Raw genomic sequence first — 23,353 nt, forward strand, 5'->3', positions numbered from 1 at the left:
ATCAATGATTCTTTTCTCTGCGAAAACTAGTACTTTCTTCAGCCAAATCTTTGTTAGCGATGGAAGCCCATAGTCTCATCCTTGGTCTGGAAAGATAACCTCTAATTTTAGAACTCGAGAGACCTCAGGGCCATGTAGTTAACTTGTGCCTGAGGAAAGAGGACCACGGTGACCCCCTCAGCAGGTGCCCATGCAGTCCGAAGCCTCCAAGCAGGGAGCCCACTACCTCTCTCTTCAGCCCTCTCAGACTACTTAGGGGTTTTGTAGTTAGGAAAAATTGCCAGCCCTCAAGGCTAAATTGGTAATTTCCACCCATCATTTTCCCATTACACCTCAGGGACCAGGCAAAAGAAGGCAATCTCCTTCCAACAACAAATGTTGATTAAGCCCCTGAGCGTGTATCCTAAGGATCTGTGTGATGTGTGAGCTCAGGATCTCAGGACAGACATTTGGGCTGGCTGTCCTGAAGTTTGAGGGTATGTGTTGGAGGGGATGAATCAATCAGAGTGTTGTTGAGACTGGACTCAGGAAGACCTGAGTTCAAATGTGACCTCAGATTTGAGGTAGGTATGGTATGTGTGGTAGGTATGTGACCCTTGATCCTGTTTGCCTCAATTTTCTCATCTGTAAAATGAGCTGGAGAAGGACACGGCAAACCACTCCAGTATCTCTGCCAAGAAAACCCCAAATGGGGCCACAGGTGGACAACAACCAAATTTCCTAGTATTAAAGGGAACGAGTAACAATTAAAAGGTTTTTAGACTGAAAGGAGAAGAGGAGTGAACCAGAAACCTGCTGCCTTAAACCCACCAAGCTAGATACCCTAGTGGGAAGCTAACTCAGTGTAGAGAGAGGCCTGCAGCCGAGATTCCCAGAAGTTCCCCAGAGACAAAACCTAAGGACGGAGCCAACATTAAAGCCCAGGGCTGTCTCAACAATCCGGCTAGCAGCTGCTGTGGGGGTGAAAAACCAACACGAGCCCAACAACAGGAATGCTGCAAGCCCAGGCTCTTCTGATCTGCTTTACTAAGGAAAGCAATGTTAAGGGGTTAACAATCTTACTTTAATCTAGCATACAATTATCATTCACTTAGTTCAGGGGGAAAAGCCTGAGCTTCAGAGCAAACACAAACAAACTGCAAACATCGACAGACAGACCTGCATCGTTAGCAGAGTTTAACAAAGTCCGAACATCTGGGTTACAAGCTGGAGGGCTCTTAACTACAGCTGCCCGGAGTCTCCATATCAGTGAGCCACCAAGAGTGAAAGCCCCCACAGATAGCTCTGTTCTCTCTTTTTATACACTCTTTAGCCGTCATCAAACGTCATCTGAGCCACCAGAACTTAGGCTCCTACTATTGGCTCTGGTCTTAGCAACTTCCCTTAGGACCCTGAGGGCTTCATGCCCACATAGGCTTAGCACCTAGTAGATAGGTGTTTGGGCCTGGGGCTTAGCACCTAATAAGACTCAATCAAAGACACCCAGCTTAATTGATATTACAAGGGCTCACCAGAAATGCACAGCAGACAGGCCACGAATTGGAGGAACCCAAGTTCCTAACACAGTCAAGCCTGACCTGCTGGGTATCCACAGTGAGACTTGATAGGGGAGATTCACAATGAGAATAGCATGGCTCTGGATGTACTGGCCGTATTCCAAAGCACCAGGAGAAGAAAAGCAGGATGGCCAGAGGAGATAAAGATATATTCGGGAGGATACGCAAGAACCAGAGTGGGGAGGGGGAGAGGGAAGGGGAAGCACAGAGCTGAGTGCTTACAAGGGAAATCAAGGAAAGCCTTCAACAGAAGCGATGTTCTCCTTGGAACATCCTGCAGACACCGTGTTCACACAGGACAGGGGGGATTGGCTGCTAGCGGAAAAGTGATGGGAGTGATGAGGAAGTGGACACTTTTTCATCCTGAAACTTGCAAGAGAGAGAGAGGAAAAGAAAGCCAAGTAGAGTCTCACAGGTACCTTTGGTCTGGGGAGGGGGGTGGGCCACATGACCTCTAAGGTCTCTTTCAACCCTATGTCTAGTACTACAGTCCTGGGCAAGTCACAAACTCTCCCTCCCTGGAGAAAGTCTTCACTTGCACTAGACTACATCAGAGACAGAATAAGTTGGCTTGGGAGAGGGAATTCCCCTTGTCTGAGGAAATCACTGCTCCTTTGAGCAATAGGATTTTGGTGCAATCTTGGGCTGTCTCCAGAACAGCTTAATCACCAGTTGCTCACTGCCACCAAAGCCAGAAAGAAGCGGCCCCACTGATCCCATGAAAGACTCTAAGACCCAAGACAGCAGGTCTTCAGAGGACTAGAAGAGATGGTGAGTCATAGGTGGATGAGGCCTGCCCAGGAGGAGGAAGAAGTGTGGATGGACTGGGGACTGTTAAAGTCCATGTCAGTGTCTCCCCTAGTTTGGGATGAGAACGAGCAGCATGTATAGGTTGCTTTGTGACTCTGATCTTATCAGACATTCTTAAAGTCGACCACACAGTCTTTGGGACCTCCTCCATTGTCTAACTCTTGTGCTCCCACATGTCACATTATTCCTCACATCAAAATTACAGTCATTCTATATTTCATAAAGATGTGGGCAATATACAAGAAGAATCCTCTTAGCTAAACAGCTGTTTGATTTCTATGGACAGAGCTCTTGTTGGCAGTACCATGGGGCGTATGTTTTTAAGCTGCCCCTGCCCAGAGATCAGTGCCAGAGGATGGAGATAATGGGCCTCAAATTCATCAAGTGCTTCAAGGAGAACCAAGCTCTGTCTCTCAGTGGTCCCTCTATGAAATAAATTACTGCCCTGGCCTTTCCAAACTGACCACGGTCTCCATTGCTTAATGGGAGCCTTCGTGTAGAATGTAAGGCCCAGAGGGCAGTTTCACTCACCTTAGTGTCTCTACACTCACACATCAGTGCTTAACACTCCTGACCCATGGGAGCCACCTAATTCGTGCTCAATGAAATGAATTGAATCTCCCTGTGAGATTGGGAGCAACAGCGTCAGCCCCAACTTCGAGGGATCAGGAAGGACAGTGTCTTGTTCCAGGTCTCATGGCTATGAAGACCTGGGCATGAAATCCAAGTCTTCTGAGTCTCAGAACAAAGGTCTCACTACCCTGAAGATTTGGCCAATAAAGGAGGGGACACCCACAGTCACCAAGGGCTTCAGGCTTCTAAGCCATGTGGATGATGTGTAACTGTAAGAAGAGACAGGCATAGGGTAGAGCCATTGACTGTGGAAGCCAAGACCAATTGCTCGTTCTCTCTCCCAGATTCCTCATCCTGCCAAGGACAAATGATAGGCTCAGTAGTCGGACAGACACAGCGTTATCAAGAAAATCATAATCTGTGGGAGCAGGGAATGATTTTCTCCACAACTTTGGAAAGCAAAGCAAGATTGTGGTAAGCACCCAGGCAGTCAGTCAGAGTGAATTGTAGAGCAGGAACTTGCCGGGAGCCCTGTAAGCAAGGTGGTCCTAAGCAAGGCCAACACTTGCAGCTTGAAATAAGCCTAAAGACCATAAGTCCCATCGGTGGATTGCTCAGTGCTTAGCATTGAGCTGGCCGTCCCTGCCCCAGAGATGGATGACAAAGAAAAGATGAGATGATGCTGAAAGATCTCAAGCAGGAACCTCATTGAGTCCTATGGGGTCAAATTGAGAGGGATGGGGGCACCTATTTCCATTCTGTCTTGTGAGGCAACTGATTGGCTCCAAGAGGGCTCAGAAAGTGACAAAAGCCCAAGCTGTACCCCAAAGACTGAAGCTGTACCCAAAAGTCTGAAGCTGTACCCCAAAGGCTGAAGTTGTCCCCAAAAGGCTGAAGCTGTACTTCAAAGGCTGAAGTTATACCTCCAAAGGCTGAAGCTGCACCCCAAAATTCTGAAGCTGTACCCCAAAAGGCTGCAGCTGCTCCTCCCATGAGCAGTTTTTACTTTCTGTCCTCCATACTTTGACCCACAGCCATTGAATCCTAGCTTACAGGTTGGCCTCTCCCTAGAGGTCCAGCAAATTCCCAGCACCTTCCTCTGGGCTCAAGCCCAAATATAATAACAGAATCCTGGAAGAAAAGGGTTGGCTAGCTGGGATCAATGTAAAGAATCATACCGCTGGGTTAAAAAAATGCATGTACAGGATAGGGGAGGCCTGGTTAGGGGAGTGTCTGAAAAGGATCTGGGGGTTTGAGTGGATTACGTGCTCAAAGGTCAGCAGTAAGAGGAGGCAACCAAAAAACCTCAGAAAATCTGGGCTGCAGGGAGAGGGGCCAAGTCCTCCAGGCCCAAAGACAAGGATGCCACTGTAGTCTATTTGCCTCAGACCTCACCTGGAATAATGCCTTCACACGTGGGTGCCACAGCTCACAAAGAGCCTGAAGAGCTGGAGGGTGTCCAAGGGACAGTCACTGGGAGGGTGAAGGGCTTTCAGTCCACACCCTAGGAGGATCTGGAGGTACTTGGTCCAGGGGAAATGGCAAGGGGACCGGCCATGGGGCTCCAGTGAATGAGGGGCTGGGTGGGGCACACTCAGGAGTCTGGCCATGTTTGGTCTGGCCATGTTCAGTCTGGCCTTGGAGGACAGAAGCAGGGCCAGTGCCTGGAGGCTGTAAAAGGCCAGGGAACTTTTCCTGGCCATCTGAGCTGTCTGGAAAGTGGCCTGGGAGGTGGCAGCCTCTTGGGAAGCCTGGATGCCCAGGTGTCCGACTGTGCTATAGTGGGGATCTTTTCTGGTTTCAGTTGAAGGGGAAGGTTACTGATGGCCCATGTCATTCCCCGATTCTGGGATTCTGGGATTTGATCAAAGTGAGGCCCAGAAAGAAGCGAAGAGACCAAGGTTGTAGAGTCGGGCAGAGGCAGGCTCCATGGCTTCACAGGCTGAATCAGAATGTATGACCATCATTCATTTTTGGCATCGAGTGCCTGCTCCACCAGGGCCAGAAAGAAAGGAGTCCTGTCTTGGGGAAGGAGGACAGGACAAGGGGAGGCCATCCCTGGAGGGTGTGGACTCCCTTCTCTAGATAGCAGCTCTTCAAGGCCTCTTCTTCAGAGATGCCCCCCCCCCACCCCATGCCTAAGGGAGTATTTGGTGAAATGAGCTGGGCTCTGAGAGGCTGGGCCAGGTTTGTCAGAGATGCCCGGTAGAGTGGCCAAGTTCGGTCCCTCGGGGATCCCCCACTTCCAGGCCAGGGTCCAGATTGCTGGGTGAAGCCAAGCCAAGGGTTTGGGGAAACACAGAGCATTTCTAAGGCTCTAAACGCTAGGATCCTGGAGGGACACCAGGGTGGGGTGGCCCTGGGCTCCCAGGCTGAGGTGGACAGAGGGTATTACACTCCAATCCACACCAGCCCAGCACTTGAGCAAATGAGCTGAGCAAATGAGCTAGAGCAGGAGGCGGCAGGGACGAGGTGGGGGAGCTCCCAGACCTTTGGGGAGGGGAGGAGGGGTAAGTATGGGCGGGGGTGGCTTTTCCTCCCTGGGGGAGGGGCAGCAGGGGAGGAGACGAGGGAAAGCAGGAGGTGGGGCCGAGGGCTGAGTCGTCTCCGGGCCCGGCCTATGGCCGGTTCGTCCCCGCCCCAGCCCGCCCCCTCCCCCCACCTCGCCCCCCACGGCTCCCTGGATTTCGCCCACCCCCTGGCCCGAGCCCCAAGCCCGCGCCAAGGCCGCTCACACTTAAGCACCCGCCCTCCAGCCCTCGGGTCGCACTGCCAGTCAGACCGCCTGGCCGTCAGTCTGTGGGTCAGTCCTCCCTCCGGCTCTCCCTCCAGCTCTTCAGCCCCGGGCAGCCGGACAGGCAGGCAGGGAGGCAGGGACGGCGAGCTGCCCGGCGTGGTCGGTGGTAAGGTGAGTCTGTCTGGACAAGGGAGAGGGAGGGTCGGGCTAGGGGTGGGGGCGGCAGGGCAGTGAATGCGAGCGGCTGAGGGGTGTGCGCGGGAGCCGTGTGCCACGCTTCCCCCAGGAGCCGGTGCCGGGTCCCCCCTCTTCCCTCCCCTCCCAGCCTTGCGCTTGTCCCGGAGGCTCCCGGGCGCCGGTGGTTAAATATAGCCTTGGGCTCGGCTAGACTGGGGGGTGGAGGGGCGGCGGCGGGCGCCCCTTCTCCTCCCGCGCTGGCAGCCTGGGGTCCGCGTCCCCCGGGCGTAGCGCCGGTGGGCCGGGAGGGCCCGATCCTGGGTGGAAGGGGTCCAGAGGGCCTCCACTGGCAGAGCAGAAGGAGGAGGAGGCCAAATGCTCCCGCTGAGAGTCGTTAGGGGGCTCGGGGAGAGCTCGTCCTAATGCCCAGCTCCTGGGTTCGAGTCCCTCTTCAGTCCCGGCTCACTCCTTGAGTCACTGCCCCTCTGGGGGCCTCAGTTTCCTTGTCTGTAAGATGAAGGGGCTGGATTAGACCCCCTAGACATTGCAACCAGTCAGCCAACGAGCATCGATTAAGCACCTGCCGGGTGGATAGTAGGGACCCAGAATTCATCAGTCTCTTCCCTCTGGGAGTTTACATTCCCTTGGCGCCCTGCACGCCACCCCCAACCTTCAGGGGTGCGCCAAGAGAGGGGCGCTGCTCGCTCTGGAGCCAGGAATGCTGAATTGGGAACTTGGTCGCTGTTAGCCGAATACTTACAGCCCATGGAGAAAGGAGGCTCGTTTGGAAAAGGCCAGATCCCCCTCCCCTGGCTTTCCACAGGACGGTTCATTCGGCAGGAGCGGTTGTCACCTGAATAGAGCAGTTGTCTGGGATCCCAAAGCACAATAAACTGTAAATAGTGATTAAGTGGCCACTGTGTACCCACAAAAGCTTGTGCTTGTTATTGGGGAAGATAGAATTTGGACAAAACCAGAGCCAGGGTCCTGAAGGGCCAGCAGGCTGAAGAAGATTGTTGATGGAGAACCCAGCCTCTTGGGGCCTTGTCCTGTCTTGATTCCTCTTCTCCATCTGCTTCAGAATAATGCCCAGACACATGTCCATTATGGTGAAGGACTTTGGAGTTTGGAGAGCCCCTTGGACAGACATGGAGGGGAGAGGGAGCTAGTGCCTCGCTCCAGGCAGAATCCTGCCAGGGCCACCGAGAACTGGGATCTGGAAACACTGAGGGCTGGCACAGAAGGGCAGAGTTAGGAAACCCAGCTGAACAGCCAATTAGACATAATTGGGATGGGCAGCCTTGGCTGTGAGTGGTTGCTGGCCTGCCATGAGGCCTTTTAGTGGCACCACTGGTGGGGAGGAGGGGGGAGTTGGACTCAGAGGGCCCTGCCCCATTCTACCTAAAAAAGTCTGTCCTGGCCTTTCTGTCCCTAGGCCTTTTCCCCCAATCTGGGCTTCTCCTATCCTGCTTTGGGGGTTTGCTCTCCCTCCCTCTTCACCTATTGATTAGTTGTACTGGGGTTCCCTAAGAAATGTCCTTTTTAAGAAAAGTCTTCTCTGATTTGGGGCTTTTACAAACCCCTTTCTTGGGGACTTTCTTCTCTCCCGATGGATTTTGAGCTCCATGAAGTGGTAAGAAAGAGCTCTGGACCTGAAGTCAGGAAGGCCTGGCTTCTAAGCCCACCTCCTCGGGCAAGTGATGTGTTGTTATTCAGTTGTTTCAGTCATGTTCAGTCCTGTCTGACTTTCCATGACTCCATTCGGGGTTTTCTTGGTAAAGATACTGGAGTGGTTTGCCATTTCCTTCTCCAGCTCATTTTACAGGTGAGGAAACTGAGGCAAGCAGGGTTAAGTGACTTGCCCAGAGTCATACAGCAAATAAGTGTCTGAGGCCGGATTTGAACTCAGGAAGATGAGTCTTATCTATTTGACTCCTCTTTTAAATGAGGGGTTTGGACTCATCGGCCTCTATTCCCTTCTAGCCTACGGCTCTCTTCGAAGGTCTAATAGAATCTTTGCTTCTCCTGAGCTTTCCTGACTCACCCTGGACACACGTAGCAGGCAGTGTGCTAAAGCTTGTTGGTGTTGCCCATGGCATACCAGGCATTTGACCCGACAGGTGCATGTGTCCTCATCCAGCTTGGGCATCCTGCATCCAGGATCTAAGTGTTGGGGGAGGGATGGAATTCAGCAGCACTTTGATGCCAAATGGTAAAGATGAGAAAGTTCAGCTCTGAGTATCCTTGCCCACTGCACACAGCCACACTTTGGACGGGATCCTTTCAGTTTCTCCCACTCTGCCCTGGCTAGAGAAGCAGCCAGCAAGAAACGCCACCTCCCCCCCCCCACCCCCAACCCTGAGCCAGCAGAAACCATTAGTATCTGCAGCCAGGAGTGGTACAAGCAGGACCCCTCAGACTGCGGTGAAAAAGGATTTAGAGATGCCTACTATTGTGGGGATCCTCATTGGATCCCCACAATAGCCCTGGGAGGTAGGCCCCCATGTTACAGCTGGGGAAACAGAGGAAGGCATCCATGAAGTGATTTGCCTAGGGCCACCCAGCCAGTAAGTGTCTGAGGCTGGATTTGCACTGGTGTCTCACTGGCTCTGGGCACTGTGGTGCCACCTGGCTGCCTGTAAGTCAGGTGCGTGTACTTGGGCAGGGTTTTCTGAGGAATGGATTATAAAGAAGAGGGAAACACGATGAATTCTGCACTCAGCAGAAACAATACCCCAGAAGTTGACCCAGCCGCTTGAGTTAACATTTGGAACAAACTCATCCGTGAAGGTATCTCTGGGCCTAGGAGGGAGCTGAAGTGACCCTGCACTTGGCCAGCACTGCTCTTCAGCTGAGTGGCTAGCTGGCTGTGTGTCCCTGGGAAAATTGCTTAACTTCTCTGGGGCCCAGGCTTCCCTCTGGCTGTAGGCTTCTTCCCAGCTTGGGTTTGCTCTGATTCTTCTGTCTGAGCCCGGACAGCTTTGAGATCGTTGGCACCTTTCCTCCTAGTGACAAGGTGAATGCTGCCTCTCCCCACCACCCTCCTCTCCACTGGGGCTTTGAATCAATAATCCAGATTCCCCTCCCTTCCACCGTGTTGTTTTCCTTTGTAACTTGAAGTGTAGGAGTTGTTTGGACACTGGCTGGTGCCTGAGGTCAAACTTGGGATAAGGAATGGAACTGAGGAAGGCCTGCTCCAGCCTTGCCCCCCACCCTTGGCAAACCTCTTCTTGGAGCCTCACCATTCCCAGTGGATGGCTGGAGAGGAGAGGTTAACTTCCCACCCAAGACTAGATCTGGTCTAGCTTCCCTGGGCCCAGCCATGCTGTGGTCAAACCACCTATATGCCAGGCACTATGGTAAGTGTGGGCATACAAAGAAGGCAAAAGGCAGTCCCTGCCCTCAAGGAGCTCACAATCCAGGTGATTCGGTGGTTGGAACCATGGGCCTGGAGTCATGAAGACCCAAATTCAAATCTGGTCTCAGACACTGACTAGCTGAGAGACCCTGTCACTGTCTGCCTCAGTTTCCTCATCTGTAAAATGAGCTGGAGGAGGAAATAGCAAACCACTCCAGTATCTCTGCCAAGCAAACCCCAAATGGAGTTACAAAGAGTTAGACCCAACTGAACAGGAGTGGTCGAACTTGGGGCCCCAGAAGATGTGAGCTCTATCCTGGGGGAGACGGCTCGAACCTTTGCTAAACTCTGGAGGGCAGAGCCAAGCAGGATGACAAGTGGTCAGAAGCTACAAAGAAGTAGATTGAATTCAAGGCCAGAAAACAAGGGCTCCATCCAGGTAGAATGGGCTGCCTTGAGGGGGTGGCATTGAGGGGAGTGAGACCCCCATCCCTGGAAGGCTTGAAATGAAGCTGGGTATGCTCCCTTCTAGTACAGGGGACTTTCATGAGAGTGCAATTGTGTCTGAGGCTCTTTCTATTGAGGGTCTGTAGGCAAGGGCTGGCCAACCTTGGAGCCAGAAAGACTAGGTTTAGGTCCCACCTCTGACCCACACCGATTGTGTGACCCTGGCCAAGTCACTTCACCCCAAGTTCCCTCTGTCATTCTCTGAGGCTGTTTTCAGAGAAGGTGCCAGCCTGCATTGGTAGAGGGAGTCTCCTCACCCGGGAGTTCCCTGTGTCAATGACATCACAACAGGCCTCTTCTGTTAAGAGCCAAGAATCCAAGGGTTCAGGTCAGAGTTCTTCACTGGGCACCCTTTGGGAGAAGTGGGTACCAGGGGGCAGGTTCTGCTTGCCCTAGGTGTTAACTTGTGTAAGCCTGGCACACTGCAGACTCCTCCCCCTGGGGCCTTTTATACTTTTCCAGAAGCTAATGGGTGAAGAGTGGCTTGAGCTGACCAGCTGCCGAGATCAGCAGCCCACGGCAGCTTCTCTTGTTGGATTCCCATAGAAAGACCCTCATTTGCCTCCCTCACCTAAGGGATGCCTCCTTGGAGCTCTGTGTTTCCCTTTGACTCAGCCAGTCCTTGGAACTGGGCCAGTCCCTTGACTTCTCTTGCTTTGGGGAAATGAAGGATTTCTTCCATTTTTGCTCTTTGAGCTAGGAGAGAGAAACAAACTAGTGGTTAAAGGGATGTGTTGTGTGTGGGGTGTGTGTGTGTGTGTGTGTGTGTGTGTGTGTGTGTGTGTAGAGCTATGGGAAAATGGTACTCAAAGTTGCCCAATCTGCCTCAAGAAAGGCCACCTTTTGGTATGTTTTCCAGTCACCCAAGACGTTGCATTTTCCCATCTGTTCAGTGGGTTGGGGTGTTTCCTTTCTCCTTGTGGAAACTGGTTTGTGCTGGTGGTGGACTAAATGATTGGTCATCCTTTCTATGCCCTGGCCTTGTGGACACTTTGCTCTGGAATGGCTCCCTACTGCCTTTCAGGGAATGCTTACACTCTTTACCTTGGCATAATGCTGTAATATGTGCCGCATCCTCCTCCCTCTCAATAGAATGTCAGTCTTTCCCAGCCCTTAGCACTGAGCCTGGCCTGTAATCTGTAAATGGATGTTTATTGGTTGATTGGATTAGATAGGAAATTGAATTGTCCTAGATAGATGGATCGACTGCTGGAAGGGACCTTAAAGCCTTCACTTTACATATGGAGACACAGAGGCATAGGGAACTCATAGGAGTCTAGAAGATGAAATGATTTACAGAGGTTGACATAGGTAGGAAGTGTGGGTGAAATTCGAACCCAGGGCCTCTGATTCCAAAGCCAGACCTCTTTCCTCTGTGCCATAGATAACAAGTAGCCATTTGGGCTCAAGTCCTCTGACTTCATATCCCGGGCTCTTGCTTTGGCGGCCAGGGTATGGAGATACATATGGCCCTCAGAGCCTAGGAGGAGATTCAAGCTGCTGGCTCAGTAGGCTTGCTGCCCACATCTGAAAGCTGTGTTCCTGGCAGGGGCCCAGAGCTAGGGGTAGAAAGAAACCTTTGTCTTGGTTTGGTTTGCCAAATAATAAATGTTGGTTAGGCACCTACTGTATGCAAAGTGCTGGGCTCTTAGCAGATGGAGTCCCTGCCCTCAGGTATCTTATGGATCCCAATGTCTAAGAAGGCTGTAATGCCCAGCCGGCCTCCCAAACCACACACCGAGGTCCCTTCAGAGCCCGGGAATAGTCCGGCCCCCTTTTAATGGTCCCCTCTCCCCTGGTTTCCAGTTCACTCTGCTAGTGTTTCTGACTCACACATTCGGACATCCAATCTTACGATCTCCCAATTAGAAGGGCTCTGGTGGGGAAAAGTTTTTTAAAGTCAAAGATCCTTTTAAAAGGTCAATAGTTTATTGGTTGCTCCTGCATAGAATAAGATTATTTCTTTATTTTTTAAATAAATCAGTGTGTTCCAATCCTGGTTTTTCTTGAAGTAGGGCCTGGCAGCTCCTGGGTCCTTTCTGGAGGGTTTCAGGAAAGCACCCATTAGATCCCAGGCCTCAAGCTAGAAGGGGCCCCAAAGGCCACCCAGTTCAAGCCCCTCATTTTCCAAATGAGTCTCCCTCATGTAGGAAGGATCAGTCAAAATTTGACTGCAGGACCTTGGACTCCAGAGGCAGTGTTGTGAGTGAGTAGGAGCTACACCGAGAGAACCCTGAGTCTTGGTGGCAAGGTAGAGAGACTGAGCCAAGGTCACTGAGTTTGGGGAAGGGCTGAGCTGGGAGTGTTCCATGCTGCCTCTTCTGGAGTCCTTGCAGTGGATCTTCCAGGTAAGAAAAGGCTCTACTGGCATTAGTAGCGTAGTTAGGGGTGGGGCAACATACCTCAGACATGGAGCAAGGACACTGAATGTGGAGGCAGAGGACTAGGGTTTCAATTCTCCCTTGAAGCTGACCAGCTGTGTTACCTTGGGCATGTCACCTAATTCCCCCAGCCTCAGTTTCTTCATCTGTAAAATGGAGATCATAATAACTTTCATTGCTGTCACATGGGGCGGTTGTGAACTTTGACCACCTTAAACTGCAAGGGACAAATGGGTTCTCGTTACCATTATTAAGTGACCCTGGCACACACTTCATTTCTCCATCTGGTGACTTGCTTTTGTTTCTCTGTCGACACTTTTGATCCTCAGATATTTACTGAGAAACAGTGCCATTTGACTGTGTTTGTAACTCCTGCCTGGTGCTTTTACCTCCTGGACTTCTTCCTTTTTTCTTTTTTTAACCTACATGTAACATAGATTAATCCAGGTTTGGGTTGGGCGTGTGTTCCAGAGATCCAAGGCTCCTCCAGGCCTGAGCTTTCCCATACACACACACACACACACACACACACACACACACACACACACACACACATGCTCCTCCTTTTCGAACATCAGTATTCTCCAGTGATACTGCCTGGCTGTGAGTCAAGGAACACCATGATCCCGGAAGAATCCAAAAGATGCTTGTTGAAGCGGCCAGAGGGAGGCAAAAAGGGGCTGGCCCAAGGAAGGAGGCTACTCTGTACTGCCAACTATGACCTGTGGAGAAAGAACCCATCCAGGAAATGTCTGTTTAGAAAAGGACAGAGGAGGGGCCCGTAGAGTAGGCAGGGTCGGAGGGTGGGTGGCCCCAGAGCTGGGCCATGCTGGCAAGTCTTGCACTGGAGAATGGCACAGAATGACAAGGCTAGCTGGGCTGCAATCTGAATCACGGGAAGGAGGGACTGTTACTTGGCAAACAGTAGTACAGCTTTTCATGCACCCATTGTCTAAGTTTTGAGCTGCTACTGTGGGTGATGACAGCTCCATTAAGGCCTCAAATGACTGTGGCAAGCCCACTAGGGTTTTCTTTAACCAGCATTTTCATAAAGTTGAGCAATGCCTTCCTAACTCCCTATTGTATCTTGTCCTCGTAGGACTGGTTACAGGACATGCCTTTGATTAACACTAAGTTCTCAGGGAGCATCTTTTGAAATGGGGATGTGCAGGGCTGGGGTGCCCAAGAAGACAATTCTACACAGCTTTGGAAGTATTGATTGCATCATTTCTGCTAAACAGACCTTTTCAAAATGGAATTTATTAGCTGGACAGTCATGGGGCAGTTTGAGGTAAAAGCAGTTGGTCGGGAGGCATTATTATTAAGTACCTATTATGGGCTAGATACTGAACTAAATCCTAGGGAGAGGAAGAAAGGCAACTAGTTCTTAGTAACGATGGTCTCATTTGCTTACTCTTCTGGACACCAGACCTTCTATGCGGGATGACCACACGTTCTTTCTAGCCCTCTTAGTGATTCCTGAATCTCCCAGTTGGAAGTTAACCCAGCCTATCCATGAACAGTAGTCTTCTGCACTTATTGGACAGGTGGTCATCCAACTTTTCCCTCCACTGAGGTAGGCAACCCATTCACCTTGGGGACAGCCCTCATTGTTAGGAAATCTGGCTTTAAGACTAGATTTGCTCTTCTACAACCTCCCCACATTGGACACGGTTCTGCACTCTGGGACCAGATGATCAAGTCAGATTCCTCCAGGATTGTGTCCATGTACAAGCCTATTACCCATACAGTTCCTGTTCCTGTTCCATGCTCCCCTACTCCTAGGACAGCTTCCCACCTCTTTCTTTGCTGAGTTAGTACTCCTCCTCCAAAGCCCAGCTTATAGATGGTCCTCCCCCAGCCTCTACTCTGAGATTACCTTCTCCCTCAATTTTCTTACAGCCCTTGGATGTCTGTCTGTTGTATCTATGTAGTGTTCTCATATGCATTACTCATCCCTTAGTCTCTCATGCCTATTCTGAACCATGGATCTTTCAGCACCTTGGACAGATCCCAAGATTTAGGTGCTTCCTGAATGTGGGTTTTGTTGTATTCTAGGCCAGCTCAGTCTAACTCCACTCCACCCCCCATTGTCCTGTGTCCTAGAACTTTGTGGCCTCCTTCTTAGACCTCTTCCTCCCACGTTCCTTCCGTCTTACGGTCATGGAAACCTAGATCTTATCCCTTGTTGCACTCTCCAGTGTTGGACCCTCCTCCTCTTGTGTTCCTAGCACAGGAGGTCAGGCAGGCCGGAGCTGGCTGGCTCCCCAAGGCTTTTCCAGATCCTCCCTCTCCTCCCTTCACTCCACATGGCCTCTTTTAATATTCACACCACTCTGTTCTTTCTGCCAGACTCTATCCCTGTTGCTGTCCTCTACTCTCCTCCCCATCTTATGGCCTTCCTTCCTCATGATGTTTACTGGCCATCTTTGTTACCTGCCACTTTCTCATCTCTCTGCTCATCTCTGCCTCTCCCTTATCTCACCTGCAGACTCCCAGGGGTCATTCTCCTAACCCTGTCACTCAGAGGTTGCACACACATAGTAGGACTCTAAAATTCTCCTTTTGGGTCACATTTAACTTGGCAATTATTCAGCAAGAATGTCCTCCTAAAAGCATTTCTGTCATGACCTTTAATCACTCCACCCAATCTATCCCTCTCTCCTGCTCTGGCCTCACTTTCCTCCCTTCAGAATCTTAGTTAAACTCAACAAGCATTTAGTAAGTCCTTTCTCTGGGCCAAGGCCTTGGGCACAGGGATGCAAAGAGATGTTGAAAAACAGCCTTGCCCTCAGGGAGCCTCCATTCTGCTGGAGAGAACAAGCATTTAAGTAGCTAGAGGAATGCAGTGAAGAGGGAAGGAGAGGGCCAGGTGATCAGGAGAGCCCTGCTCCTCCCCCATGGCACGGGCAGAGGAGGCCAACCAGAGAGGGATCATAGTCAGTTTCACTGGCATGAAGATCTACTCTCTCTTCCTCCCACCCCCAACAACAAAGCAAGAAAAACACAGTCCTTGGTATAAGATGGTCATTACCATTACTATTCACAGAGAAGGAAACACAGGTCAAGCGACTCTCCCAAAGTCACATCTAGGAAATGGCTGGATTTGAACCCAGGTCCTTGTGGGGAGATTCTGCCCATCATGTTTGCTGTGTGGTAAGCACATGCTCAGAAATGTTGGGGAAGAATGTTATAAAAGGGCCTTCTTGTTGTAGGAATTCTTGGCCATCTGCCTTCCTGGTTGGTGAGTGGTTCTGTATTAGCCCATTTGTTATCCAAACGCCTCTGCCTGGGTATTTACATCTGTGATCCAGCCTGGGGTGGGGGGGGGGGTGCATAGTACGCTCTGATCTGAAGGATTTGATGCTGGAGTGGGATTTGTATATGGAGTTGTTTATCAGTGTAGCCATTGTGGGCACAGGGGCATGCTCCAGAGAGGCCACTATGGGTGGGGATGGAACTCATTCCGTAGGACAAGAGCTGTCCAAATGATGCCTGGGCCACTCAGCTTTCCTGAAGCTTATAGCTTCATTTCTAGGTGGGAAAAGTGACTGAGGAGCTATTTTTTGACTGTACCACTGGAGAATCAAGCCCCTGATGGGGGCAATTCACACTCCTCTGGCTGATAGTTTTTAAAGAGTTGTTTGGTTGCCTGAGCCACAATTCAGCAGTACAGTATTATGTTCCCATTATAGAGATGGAGAAATAAAGGCTAAGTAGTGCAAATGGAATTGGCTGCTTGGGAGCAAGGGAGGGATCCCCTGACTAGAGAGCATCATCTTGGTATAGTGGAAAAAGTGCTAGACTTGAGTTAGAAGACCTGCTGACCATGAGTGACCCTAGGCAAGATTTGACCTTTATTAGCTCAAGCATGCTATAAAGTGAAAGCTTGTTATGGTCAGAAACCTTTCTGGTATATTTCTGGGGATGAACATTTTGATGAAAAATGACTTACTGACAGTGATGAGCCAGTAGTGACCCTAAGGTGAGTTGGGTTGAATCTCTTGTCAACTGGGAGAGGATGTAGAGAGTGCCCTAGGGCAATCCTAACATTTTCTAGACAAAGAAACTGAGGGTCTAAGAGGTTGTGGACTGGGCAGGGATAACATTGCTGGCAGCTGTGCAAAGATTGAAAGTCTAGGTCTCCTAATTTCCAATTGGAAGTGCCAAGGTGTTGGTCATTTCCTGCTTTGCCACCTCCTTGAGTAAGAAAAATTGGGCTCATGGAGATCCCCATTAGAGGAGTTTCACTTCTGATGTTCCCAGAACCTCAGCATTTTCAATGAGACATTTAATATATTTCAAAAATGCACCTGTTATAGTCTCAGATGGACTTCACCCTTATGGAAGAGTCCAACCCAACACCCTAGTAAGATAGACCCCATGGTACAGTGGAGAGTGTGCTGGCCCTGGCCTTGGGAAGGCCTGAGTTCAGATCCTTTTGATGTGAATTAGTTTTGTGATTGAAGGCCAATGGCCATCTCCTTGAGTCTGTAAGATGGGGATTGTGGTGCTGACTTCATTGATGCCCAATTGGGATAGCCAGTATGTAAACCTATTGCTATAGTTCTGGGTAAATGTCATTTAAAAAATTAGGAGTATTTTATTTTTTTCCAATTACATGTAAAGACAATTTTTAACATTCATTTTTTTTAAAAAAATTGAGTTCCAAACCATCTCCCTCCCTCACCATTCCTTCCCTAAGATGGCAAGCAATTTGATATAAGTTATGTATGTGCAATCATATAAAACATTTGCATGTTAATCATGTGTGAAAGAAGAAATGGGCCAAAAGAATACCACAAAAAATAAAGTGAAAATATTATGCTTCGATCTGCATTCAGAGTCCATCAGTTCTTTTTCTGGAGGTGGATGGCATTTTCCATCATGAGTCCTTTGGAATTGTCTTGGATCATTGTGTTGCTGAGAAAAGCAAAGTAACTCATAGTTGAGCATCATACAGTGTTGCTATTATATGTACAATGTTCTCCTGGTTCTGCTCACTTCACTTTGCATCAGTTCATGTAAGCCTTTCCAGGTTTTTCTGACATCTGTCATGTGTCCCAACCAATGGTCACTCAGCCAGTGAATGAAAGCCTTCAGTGAGAAGGAACTCACTACCCTCCCACCCTTCACCATAGTAGACCCCATTTCTCTTTGGGGTAGCTTTCCCTGTTAGGAAGTTTTTCTCAATTCTAGCCTAAAATTTGCTTCCCTGCATTTCCATTAGGTCTGATTCTGCCTTCTGGAGATGGCCAGTGTCTTTGCCCTTATTCCACATTAGCATACTTCAAATACTGTAAAATACTTCTATGTCCTTTTCACGTCTCCCAACTAAACATGCCCGCTTCTCCAACCCTACTATGGCCTGCTTTCCAAGCCCTTTACCATCTTTTTTGTCTTCTCCCGGATGCCCTCCAAGCTTTGTAATAACCCCCAAAATGGGGTGCCTGAACCCTTCACTCCAAATGTGACCTGAGCCTGACACCCTGACCATCTATAGACTAAGGGCAGGGGACAGCAGAGGTCTCCCAACCCCACAGAGCCCTCCAGTCTCTCTCAACGCAGCTGGTGGGACAGTGACAGTGACTTTTGAAGCTTGTGGACCACTTCTGGTCTAGATTTTGATAAGTGGAGACTTTTTTTCTTTAAAAAGCTACAATCTGTTCTTTAAACAGGTTAGCTAAATTTTTTTGAAAATCCTGTTTCAGTTTTCAAAACCAGTGTCTAGAGAGCAGGTTGGAAAGACAACAGCTGATTGGGGGGAGGGTAGGGATCAGCAATAATTTCCTTTGATTAAGGAATTGGTTGATAGCCCCACCTCTGACACAGCCTGGCTGAGTGCTCCCTTCCCCATCCCAGTAATTTGGGTCACTTCTGCAAGGAGGAAATCCAGAAGGTGCCCACCTGCACTGGCAGAGAGTATTTCCTCACTCAGGAGTTCCGTATGCCAGTGAGAACAAGACCTAAGCCCTCAGTCTCTCCATTCTCCAAAGGCCTTTTAAGGGTTAAGTTTCCAAAATGGTTTTCATCCACATGAACCCAGTTTGACTCAAGCGATCTCTTCTGTCTTATTCTTTTATCAGTGTTTGAATCTTTTCTTTCTCTGATGGTGTTAGGTAACAGATGGTTTGCACTTAGTTCAATGAACCAAACACATAAAAAGCCGACTTTGCATAAAACTTTTGTGGATAATGCATTTTATCCTGGTGAATAATTGATAGCCTATTGACATTAATCTCATCTTATTGACCAAGGCCTTTGAAGTGCCAAACATGGCACTGTGCGGTCACTTCTAAAATTAAACTTTTGTAGCTTCTTGAAATGTTTTCCTGAGCCTGACCCTTGGGCCTAGCAGGGAAGGGGCCTCACTGCCTCAGAACACTCGGCAGCCACAGGCACTCGGAGAACCTGGGTTCGAAATCTGATTCAGTCTCCAGTGGGACCTTTGGCAAGCGCCTTGACTCCCCTTAGCCTCGGATCCTCTTCCGTAATAATAGCTGACTTTTAGAAATATCACCAACCCATGTCACGGTTGGTGTGGATGATCTGAGGTCTTTCCGGCTCCAAATCTATGATCTAGACGGTGCAGTGGTTAGTACATTAGACCTGAAGTCAGGACAGCCTGAGTTCAAATATGGCCTCAGACTGGGCAAATCACCTAACCTCTCTCTGTCTCCGACTCCTCAGCTGTAAAGTGCAGATCATAATAGCCCCATCTCCCAGGGTGAGATCAAATAAGATTCAATTTCTGAAGCACCTATCGCAGTGCCTGGCCCACAGCTAGCCATCACTATAGTCAAGCATTGATCCAGGGCCTTCCAGTGTTCTTGTGAGTGACAATGGGGAAGGTGCTGTGGGCCCGGGAGCCCAGCCTGAGAGGAACACTGCTGCTTCATCTCTCTCATCTCACACTTCAGGGCTAGAGCGTCGCTACTGTTCAGATCACCAGAGGTCCCCATTAGCACACCCCTCTTCCAAGAAGGGATGCTTTGGAGAGGGGAGTTCTCCTTCTCCCTCTCTCCCCTTTGTTTAGGGCAGTGGGGGGCGGGGGGGGGGGCGTAGCCCCAGCCTTGATTACAAGGATCTGGGCTATTGTTGGGGCAGGCTTCCTGTTTGTCCTGTGACAAGCTCCCGTACGCCTCCTTGACACTGAGCGGCTAGACTACCTGGCCTCCCCAAGGTCGCATGCACCCCCCTCACTTCTGGCCCTCTGATCCTTGGTCTCCTGGTGGCTCTACACAGCCAGCCTCCCAGTCCACAGAAGAGAGCTGGCCACATAGCCCAGGAATGCGGGTGCTGGCGGCAGCTGCTGGCCACTGGGAGTACTGCAGCCGGTCATTCTATGGGGGTAGAGAGGGGCTAGCTATGTGGTCTTTAAACACCCCCCTCTTCCTGGTTTTCATGCTCCCACCCACCACGCACAGCTCCAGGTGAGACTCAAATTTTAAATCCTTTGTTGGATGATGTAACGGACTGCAAATCTGGATCAATGGCCAGAGAGTCCTTCTGGACTGTCTTTGAGCAAAGGTAAAAGCCCCCTACTTGAGTTCCTGAGCCCTGAGGTGTTGCTGGGCTTGAGAAGGGGGGCACCCGAATTGCTGCCAGTGCTATACCTAGAGGGAGATCTGAGGCAGCATGGAGAAGATCCCTGGGGCATCCTTCAACGTCCTAGGAAGTCTGGGATGCTGAGGAGGGAGCTTGGGAGCCTAGGTCTAAAGCTGGAAGCAACCCTGAGGCCCACACTCTCATTTTGACAGCTGAGAAAACAGGAATAAGGGGATTTGCCCAGGGTCTGGTACTTTCAGGCAGTATCAGATGCAGGATTCGAAGTACGTGAAGTGGTATCAAGTGTGTCCTTTGCAGCTTTGAGTTTGTGTGAATCTAGAATTTCATTTTGATATCAATCGATAAACATTTATTAAGTGCCTCCTATGTGCTCGGCACTGTGTCAGAGACCCGGGGTTACAAAAAGAGGCCAAGCCCTCGAGAAGCTTATAATCTAATGATGCAGACATATGTAAATATATATACAAGATACACACGCACAAGATACAAGATAAATAGGGGGAAATTCACAGGCAGAAAGGACTTGAACTAAGCGAGGTTGGGAAGGGCTTCCTATGACAAGTAGGATTTTAGTTGGGACTTGAAAGAAGTCAGGAGGCAGAGATGAAGGGGACAGTGGCCAGGCATGGGCACCAAGCAGAGAGAATGCCACTGAACAGCCAGAAGCTGGTGTCACTGTGTGGAAGAGTACATGTAGGGGAGTAAGGTACAAGTGGACTGGGAAGGCAGGAGGGGGCAGATGGTAAAGGGCTCTGATGGCCAACCGGACCTGGAAGTGATAAGGAGTGCCATGGTTGGATGCCTTGGGGACCTTTGGTGAGAATGCTGTCTGTACCAACATAACGTGCTGTCCTCGGAAGCCCAACCTGGCCAGAGACAGGCTCACTGAACCACATGGCCCACTCGCTCCTTCTGTTCCTGTTTGCCTTTCCCTTGGAATCTGCCACAGCCAGAGGCCCGGGGGCTGTGTGTACTTTTCCACGGGTACTTGTTGCTGTCCAAGGCAAAGCTTGACCTTTTAGTGGAGATGGGCCTGGTGATACTGGATTCATACCAAAGAGAAAAACATCATGGACTTGGCTAAGAGGACATACAGAAAAACGGGGGTTTTTCAAGTTTTGAAGACAAAATGTGTCGAACCCCAACAAGGCAATGAGATCTAGTGGCAGAGGTCTGAGTGCACAGTTCCTCAGACCATGGTCTAGCCCTACCACTTAGTAGCTCTGTGATGCTTCCCTTACCTTCTTTGAATCTCAGTTTTCCCCTCCGTAATGTGAGGAATTGGCATCTCCAAGATTCCTTTGGGCACAGACTCCTGTCATGTAAAATAGCCAAAGACCCACTGCCAGGTACCGTACCACACGGGTGGGTTGGTATTTTTTCCCTACTGGGCATACCGTTTCTTTCACTCTGTCACTCTGACTAGAGGGTGGACCTTTTACAGACCAGGCTGGTGAGGGGGCCATGAGATTATGCCATATAGAGGAGCTAGGCATGTTTGATCTGGAGGTGTGATGAGTTGTCTTCAAGTATGGGAAAGGGCTGTCCCATGAGGGACTTCAGTCCTCAAAGACAGATTGAGGAGCTGTGGGTAGGAATGAAGAAGCAATTTTGGCTTGATGTAAGGGAAAAACTGATTAGTGCTGTCTCAGCAGAATGGGCTTCCTTGGGAGGTAGTGAGCTTCCCTCCCTGAAGGGCTTCAAGGTTCTATGTCCAGCATCTGGCAGAGGAGGCCCCTTGGCCTTCTACCATGGGGCTTCTAGGGCTGGCTACAGGACCTGGTCATTACAAGGGAAGTGAATAGAGCTCCTCCTTGGAGTCATGATTTTGCTAGGGTGTTTCCACGTGGGACAACTGGTCACTCTCCTGATGGCTTGCCCCTGCATTCATGGCAAAGACTTCCTCATGTACGATAGGGAAGGGAGAAATGTTCCCATGTTTGTAGCCAAGATCAAACCACAGGGACATGGGACCAGCATATAGTGACCTTGATTCTCCTAGTCTGGAGAGGGGAGAGAAGAAGGGAGGGAGAGGCTCAGCTGTGGGCTGTTGCTTGAGAGCCCACCCCAGCGGACATGTGGAGAGCTCATCCAGGACCCCCTGACCTGGGTAACAAGAGTAAGGATAAAACTTGAAAAGCAAGTTGTCGATGGAGAGCAAAATTGTGTTGGAAACATTGGAGAGCTGATACATCTCCATTCCGTCTTGAGACCCTTATTTAACAGGATTCTAGATCAGGACTGATAAGAGTCTTGAGAGACAATCAGGCGACACCCCCTCACTTTGCTGATGGAGAAGCTGAGGCCCAGAGAAGTGTGTCCTTGTCAGGGTCACATAGCCAGCACTTTGAGATGCTGCCCCCAGTGGGACCACAAAGGATGTGACAGGAACCACACTGATGATGCATCTGGCAGGTATGACTCCTTAACTCGGAGGTTGGTTCCCCACCTTAGCATGTCCTTGGATCATGGCAAAGCTGTTGCAACAGGCTAGTTCGGAAAGCAGGCCTCTGTGGGTTTCCCATCCTATAAATGCAGAGAGGGGGAGGAAAGGGGGATGGAAGGGAGATGGAAAGTGGACAGTGAGGAGACACTGGGAAACAGTGCACACTCACAGCTGTCAGGGGGAGGCTACCCCAGGCAGCTGGCCTGCTCCAAAACCACTCAGGATAAGAGATTTTCCAGAAATTCCTCTTTTCTCAGGGGATCTCTACAGGGAAGAAGATGTGACCTCTCCCCTGATAAATCTGTGACTGGGAAGGAATCTTGAGGGATCAGCTGGCCTTGCTCCTTGAGTGGGCTAGAGGGGAATAGATTCCTGGAGTCCAAAGACTCTGGGTTTGAGTTGTAGCTTCTCAATGGTTTGGCCTGGGCCAAGTCCCCAGACCACTTAGATCTCCTTTTCCTGAGATCCCCACAGGTGGATCACCTTTAAAGCCCTCTCAAGGGGTGAAGAGTGTGTTCTAAAACATCTGGGCCCTGCCTTCCCTTCATTCACAAAGGAGGCCTGAGGAGGGTGGTCTGCTAGACTGGCTCTGGGTTCAAATCCCCTCTTTGGGACCTTCCTGGCCCCATTCCTCCTTGTTCTCTACCTCTCGCTCTCATAGTTCCTTGGAAGCCCTGTGGCCCTGATACTAGACTCAGCTGGAAGCACTGCCCTGGGGGTTACAGCCTCTCAGACACCATTTTCCTTGAACATTTGGGCTGCTCAGATTGGAGCAGGGCAGGGGTTTGTTCTGGCCTGGCAGAAACCATATCATAGGCATGTGAGGGCAAGGTGTGATGGGCACTGGGGGCAGCAGTCTGACCTTCCTTAAATGTGTGCAGAGGATGTTGGGAATGAGATATGAGGAAATAGGGCTCTGGGACTGTAACCTGGCCATGAAGCCATATTGCATCAGATGAACCTTGAAACTGGAGGGGCCGTTGCCAAATGCAGACGTGTTGGATCTGAGGAGGGGGTCTGGGATGGAGAATGTTTCTGGATACAGGATGCCTTCTTCCTTGGGGGCTGGCAGCTTATAAAGGTGCCCCTTGGGGGTTTCCCTCTGACAAGCCTGGCTTGGATACTCTCTAAGCTCACTGGAGCACAGATTTAGGGCTAGAAGAGGACAGTAGAGGTCATCTTGTCCAAGCTTTTCATTTCAAAAATTGTTTTAACTTTCATTTTTAAACTAACAAGTAT

General features: G+C 50.2%; 1 protein-coding gene across 2 annotated transcripts in view; it reads left to right on the forward strand.

The window, feature by feature from the left end:
- Nucleotides 1-5,684: 5,684 nt before the first annotated feature.
- SLC7A2 (solute carrier family 7 member 2) overlaps nt 5,685-23,353 on the forward strand; it is a 60,306-nt gene continuing 42,637 nt past the window's right edge. The window contains exon 1 of one of the 2 annotated variants that reach the window (XM_036763210.1): nt 5,685-5,847. The gene's annotated coding sequence lies outside the window, so the exon portion shown is untranslated. The remainder of the gene's footprint in view (nt 5,848-23,353) is intronic. The other variant, XM_036763211.1, reaches the window with a different exon arrangement.

The sequence above is a fragment of the Trichosurus vulpecula genome, chromosome 6, assembly GCF_011100635.1.
Source record: "Trichosurus vulpecula isolate mTriVul1 chromosome 6, mTriVul1.pri, whole genome shotgun sequence".
In the NCBI taxonomy this organism is placed as follows: domain Eukaryota; kingdom Metazoa; phylum Chordata; class Mammalia; order Diprotodontia; family Phalangeridae; genus Trichosurus; species Trichosurus vulpecula.